The sequence below is a fragment of the Castanea sativa genome, chromosome 1 (assembly GCF_040712315.1).
Source record: "Castanea sativa cultivar Marrone di Chiusa Pesio chromosome 1, ASM4071231v1".
Classification (NCBI taxonomy): Eukaryota; Viridiplantae; Streptophyta; class Magnoliopsida; order Fagales; family Fagaceae; genus Castanea; species Castanea sativa.
Window position 1 is genome coordinate 62,662,263 of NC_134013.1, and position 6,000 is coordinate 62,668,262.

Consider the following 6,000-nt stretch of genomic DNA (forward strand, 5'->3'; position numbering starts at 1 on the left):
AGCTGAGGTGCGTTATTTGCCTTTAGAGAAGGCAATTCTGGCTGTAGTCCATGCTACACAAAAGCTTCCTCACTACTTCCAATCCCACACCGTCGTGGTTTTGACTCAACTGCCTCTCAAGTCAGTATTGCGAAGTGCTGACTACTCGGGGAGGGTAGCCAAGTGGGGAACTATTCTGGGAGCTTTCGATATCAAATATATGCCGCGGACCTCGGTGAAGAGCCAGGTTCTCGCTGATTTGGTGGCAGAGTTTGCCGAACCATCATTAGAAGAAACTGTAAAGGAATCGCACATGGATGAAAAATCAGTTGGCATGATCACATGCAAAGGGCCTCTAGTTTGGAAAGCGAATGTTGATAGGGCAGTAAACTAGAGGGGATCAGGCGTTGGACTTGTTTTGGTATCCCCTGAGGGAATTACCTTTGAGAAATCTTTGAGATTAGCATTCCCGGCCACTAATAATGAGGCTGAGTACAAAGCTGTCTTAGTCGGTATGGATATGGTCCGGAGAATGGGGGGAAAGGCAGTTCATATGTCCTCAAATTCTCAATTAGTTGTGGGCCAAGTGACGGGGACCATGGAGGCTAGGGATCCAAGAATGCAAGAGTACCTGACCCAGGTCAAATGTTTACAATCCAAGTTTAATTCTTTCATCCTTTCGCATGTTTCTAGAAGTGGAAACACGCATGCGGACTCGTTGGCCACTTTGGCGACGTCCTCGGCTCAATGTCTGCCTAGGATTATCCTCGTCGAAGACTTGCTGAAACCGACTTTAACCACCGCAAGTGCCGTCCATATCTATCTGATAAGGTTCAGACCTAGCTGGATGGACCCCGTAATTTCTTTTCTAAAAATCGATGTTTTGCCCGAGGAGAAGTCTGAAGCAGATAAAATTCGTCGAAAGGCACCTCGATTCTGGTTGTCTAAGGATCAGAAGCTGTATAAATGCTCTTTTTTCGGGCCATACCTGCTATTTGTACACCCTGAAGCGACGGAGGCACTTTTGGAAGAATTGCATGAGGGAATTTGTGGAAGTCACACTAGGGGGAGATCCTTAGCCCATAGAGCTCTGACTCAGGGATATTGGTGGCCCAATATGCAGAGAGAGGCTCAGGACTACGCAAGAAAATGTGACCAGTGCCAGAGGTTTGCCCCCAATATTCATCAGCCTGGTGGTGTCCTTAATCCTTTGTCTAGTCCTTAGCCATTCACTCAATGGGGACTGGATATAGTTGGGCCTTTTCCGAGGGCTGTGGGAAACAAAAGGTGGCTACTTATGGGAACTGATTATTTCACCAAGTGGGTCGAAGCTGAGCCTTTATCAAATATTAGGGATGTGGACACCAAGAAATTTATTTGGAAGAACATTATCACTAGATTTGGGGTACCTCGCACACTTATTTCAGATAATGGCGTGCAATTTAATAGTAAAGCTTTCAGGAAATATTGTAATAACTTGGGCATCACAAATAGATACTCCACTCCAGCTTATCCTTAGGAAAATGGCCAGGCCGAGGCCGTTAACAAAGTTATAGTCAGTGGATTTAAGAAGAGGCTGGATGACGCAAAGGGTAGATGGGTAGAGGAATTGCCACACGTTTTGTGGACATATTGGACTACGCCGTGAAGATCCACTGGAGAAACACCCTTCTCCATGACTTACGGGGCTGAGGCGATGATACATTTGGAATCTGGGTTTCCCACATTGAGGACGAGTTCTTTCAGCCCAGGAAATAACGATGGCCTCCTAGAGAAAAGCCTGGATTTGGTTGAGGAACGGCGAGAGGCCGCCATGGTCCAAATGGCTTATTATCAGCAGAAGCTCAAACGAGGATATGATGCTCATGTGAAGCTAAGGCCACTAGCGCCTGGGGATTTGGTGTTAAGGAAAGTCATGGGTACTTCCAAAAATCCAGCGTGGGGAAAGGTAGCACCAAATTGGGAAGGACCATACCAAATCATTTCTGTAGCGGGCATAGGGTCATATCGCTTAGCTGATCTAGATGAAAAAATTAAACAACGCCCTTGGAATGTAAATAACCTACGAAGGTATTATTATTAATAAAAAGTATTTTTGTCGTTCGTTGTTCAAATTATCATTATGTAACAGTTCGATTTACTTATTCCAAATATCAAACAGAAACTTGGTCATGTATGGTCCTCGGACCACATACCTCGTGGAAATTGATATCTTATTGATTATTAAACAGAAACTTAGTTATGTCGGGTCCTCGGACCTTTTACTTTGGGAAAATTAACATTTCAATTCGTTATTTCTAAATATCAAATAGAAACTTGGTCATGCATGGTCCCCGGGCCACATACCTCGTGAAAATTGATATCTTATTGATTGTTAAACGGAACTTTAGTTATGTCGAGTCCTCGGACCTTCTACTTTGGAAAAATTAACGTTTCAATTTGCTATTTCTAAATATCAAATAGAAACTTGGTCATGCATGGTCCTCGAATCACATACCTCGTGGAAATTGATATCTTATTGATTATTAAACAGAACCTTAGTTATGTCGGGTCCTCGGACCTTCTACTTTGAGGAAATTAACATTTCAATTCTCTATTTCTAAATATCAAACACAAACTTGGTCATGCATGGTCCTCGGATCACATACCTCGTGGAAATTGATATCTTATTGACTGTTAAACAGAACCTTAGTTACGTCGGGTCCTCGGACCCTCTACTTCGGGAAAATTAGCAGAAACCGTGCCTCATGAGTGTTGATGTGTTGATGAGCCACAGTAAGTTTGGTGGATTGCTTCATGCCCCAAACTAAATGCTAAGTTCAGATTTAGATTGTGTATTGTTGTATTGCATATATTATGGTTTTGAGGCATAATTTACATATATATACTAAGTGTATGTACTTTTATTTGAAGTTACTGCTAATCGAAATGTTGTAAAGACTTTACTATGTATTAGGGGTGGAGTTAATTGTTCCACTCATGTAATTTTGCGCTAAGGAGAAACGAATTAGTATTTTTATACTGAAGGTTGGAAGTCAGTTGAAGATCAAACCTTTCCAATTTCTCATTAAATTTTGTCAAGATATACACTGGAAATGAAAGCCCTAATACAAAAATTATTACATGAGAAAAGGGGAGGGAGTCCTAACTGGCCTAGGTCTTAAACCTTGGTGGGGGGGTCCTGTTTGGATGTGCTGGCAGCCCCTTTTGCTTTGCTGTCCTCCTCTGTTTGTTTTAGCTCTGCTTCAAATGAGGTCTGGACTTGTTTCCCTTTGTCTTTTGCCACTGGTGGAGGAACATTGGGCTCGACCTTCTTGCTCGGAGGCTTCTCGGCTTCGTTGCCTTGTTCCTTCTCTTTGTCAGAACCAGCAGGTTCTTTAGGAGTTGGAATAGGCTCTGGAATAATGGATGGATGCGTTGAAGGCGCTGTCTCGTGGGTAGGTGCGACAGGAAGAAGCTCTTTGAGCACTTGGATGTCCTGAGGAAGCCAAATGTTCTCAGGTTTCCTCTACTCGGAAGTCGTGGGAATCCCTGCCACATTTAGAGCTTCTGCCTACACTTGTTAGCAGTACTCCTTGCATAGCTCTGCGAACTCCTCTGTCAGTTGATTTTCTGTCACCTCAACCCCTTCTTTGTAAGCAGCCTTCTTGGCAGCCTCCATGCTTTCCTTAAGGGTACGAGCCTCTTCCATCACTCGAGCAAGCTCCTTCTTCAGGTCAGAGTTTTCTTGATGGGCTTTGGACAAGTCCTCGTCCTTTTGACATAGAAGTTTGCGTTGCCCCTCCACCTGAGTTTTCATCATTTTAAGACTGGCCTCGGCACCATCTCTCTCCCTCTTCTCCTCTGTCAGCTGCTTGGTTAGGTTCTCGTTCTTCGCAAGGGCTTGGCCTAAGGCCTTCTCGGTCTCCTGTCTGACCTCAAGTTTAGCTGCAGCCTTCTTCCGAGAGTCTTCCACTCACTTTTCTGCAGCAAAGACTTCTTGTATGGCCTGCGTTAAAGTATTAAAATAAATGCATTATTGTTAAAGCAAATTCAAAGTACATGTGAACGATTTTTTCGCTAAAGTGTAATGAAAACAGTAAGGTGGGGGTAAATACGAGACACTCACCAAAGCCAAGTCCCTTTTGAGAGAGAGAAAAAGATGTGGTTGAGTCATCTTGTCTAGGGCATCCATGTCCTTTGGTAGGAGAAGAGGCCGTTCCAAAGCCTCAGCCAGGTGATGAACGTATCCTTACTGGAACACCCTGATGCTGGATTGGCAAAACATTGGGGCCCCATCTAACTTCAGTTCGGGAGACTAGTTGGCCTATGTACGGCGTACCTCGGCCACGTCACACTTCTCCCCACTCTCCACTGAAGAGGCGCGAGTTTTACCTTGGCCTACTTTCTATTGTTGTTGTTGTTGCTTGAGTTTCTTCTACCTTTCCCTCTCTGTCTCCTCAGCCTCGTTCTTCCTCTTCTTCTTAGGATCTGGGATGTGAACCTTAGGGTCAGTAGGAGGAGGGGGTGGTGGCAGAGGGGGAGGGATCTGTGACTCAACCGCGCCCTTTTTAGAGGCTTTTGTGCCCTTCTTAGACATCAACTTCCTAAGAGTAGATATGTCGTCTTCCTTGGAGCTAGAGTCGGGTTGTGCTATTATTAAACCCTTTATGCCAGAAGTTTCTGCAAGCACGTGCTCTTCGTCCGAGAGGATGACGAGTTGATCCTCTCGAGGTCTCTCAGCTTCTTCAAGGCGAAATTGTTCAATTTCCTCGTCAAGCGATCGTTGTGAAGATGACGGTTCTTCTCGGATGGCTGTCGTCTAGGAATGCGCTGAGAGAGGAACTGCAGCGATGGGGCGAGAATACAATATGATGGAGAGGTTGTTTGGGAGTTCGTGGTCAGAAAGGAAGCCTCGTCGTGAAATATCTATCCTTTTGCGTCGTTGGTTTCCTGCGGTGATCGCGTTGTCAATCTCTTGAAAATCGTCTGATAAAGGATCGTATCCTAATATTAGGTGGGCTGCTCTCACTTGTAGGTCTTCGCTAACAAACACTTCGGATCGAAGAACGCGATTGAGGTCTGCGACGCTGTAAAGGCTTAGATGCGGCTGTACGTGTTGTTTATCTGTGAAAAACATCAGAGGAGATGAGCATGGTTAGATCAGCAATGAATATCAAAGAAAGGTTTAGTAATACGCAATGTAACCAAAAACGGTAAAGTTAATGGGACTAAGTTACAGGTTAGGGAATCTAACTCCTATGGAGTCATACTTAGGTCTCCCCATTCGACTGGGCAGTGAGGACTGTCAGATCAGTTTCCCGAGGCGATAAGATAGTTGTCTTTCATGCCTTTGTTGGATTTGGGAAGATAGGATATGAGCCTAACAATGTTAGATCTGAATTTAAGATAATATCCTACGCCTTTAAGTTTATGGCACTCGTACATGTAAACGACGTCGTGCCATGTGAGGTTCAGACCCATTTGTTCATTTAAAGCGTCGACACAACCTAAGACTCTAAATACATTAGGTGTGCATTGATCTAGGCATAACCTATGGTTACGTAGGTATTCGCTGGTTACGTTTCTCATGGGAAGGGTCATCCCACCTTCTAGGAATGCGATGATGGGGATGATAACTTCTCCCTCTCTTCTAGTGTTACCTATGGTTTCTACTAGGCAATATCTCAAGCCTACGTCTTGGGGAATATGATATTTGGCCCGAAAACCCTCCATACCGGCATCGGTAAATACTAAACACTTAAATCTACCCATCTGGTGGGAATGAGAATGAAAGTTTAGAGAAGGGGAGGGGTCTAATTGGTGGCCGAGGACAGAAGCCGAAGAGAAATGAGTAAAGGAAGTTGAGAACTTACGGCAAATAGTTAGGCAATTCTTCACGATCTTCTTGAGAGGAAAGAGAGTGAGTAACTCTTAGACTTGATTGATTTCTGAAAGGATGGATGGAGATTCGGTTTCCTAGACGTTTTGGCATGTGGGAGGCGGCCTTGAATCAGAATTATCCCGCCCAAATTTTTAGAG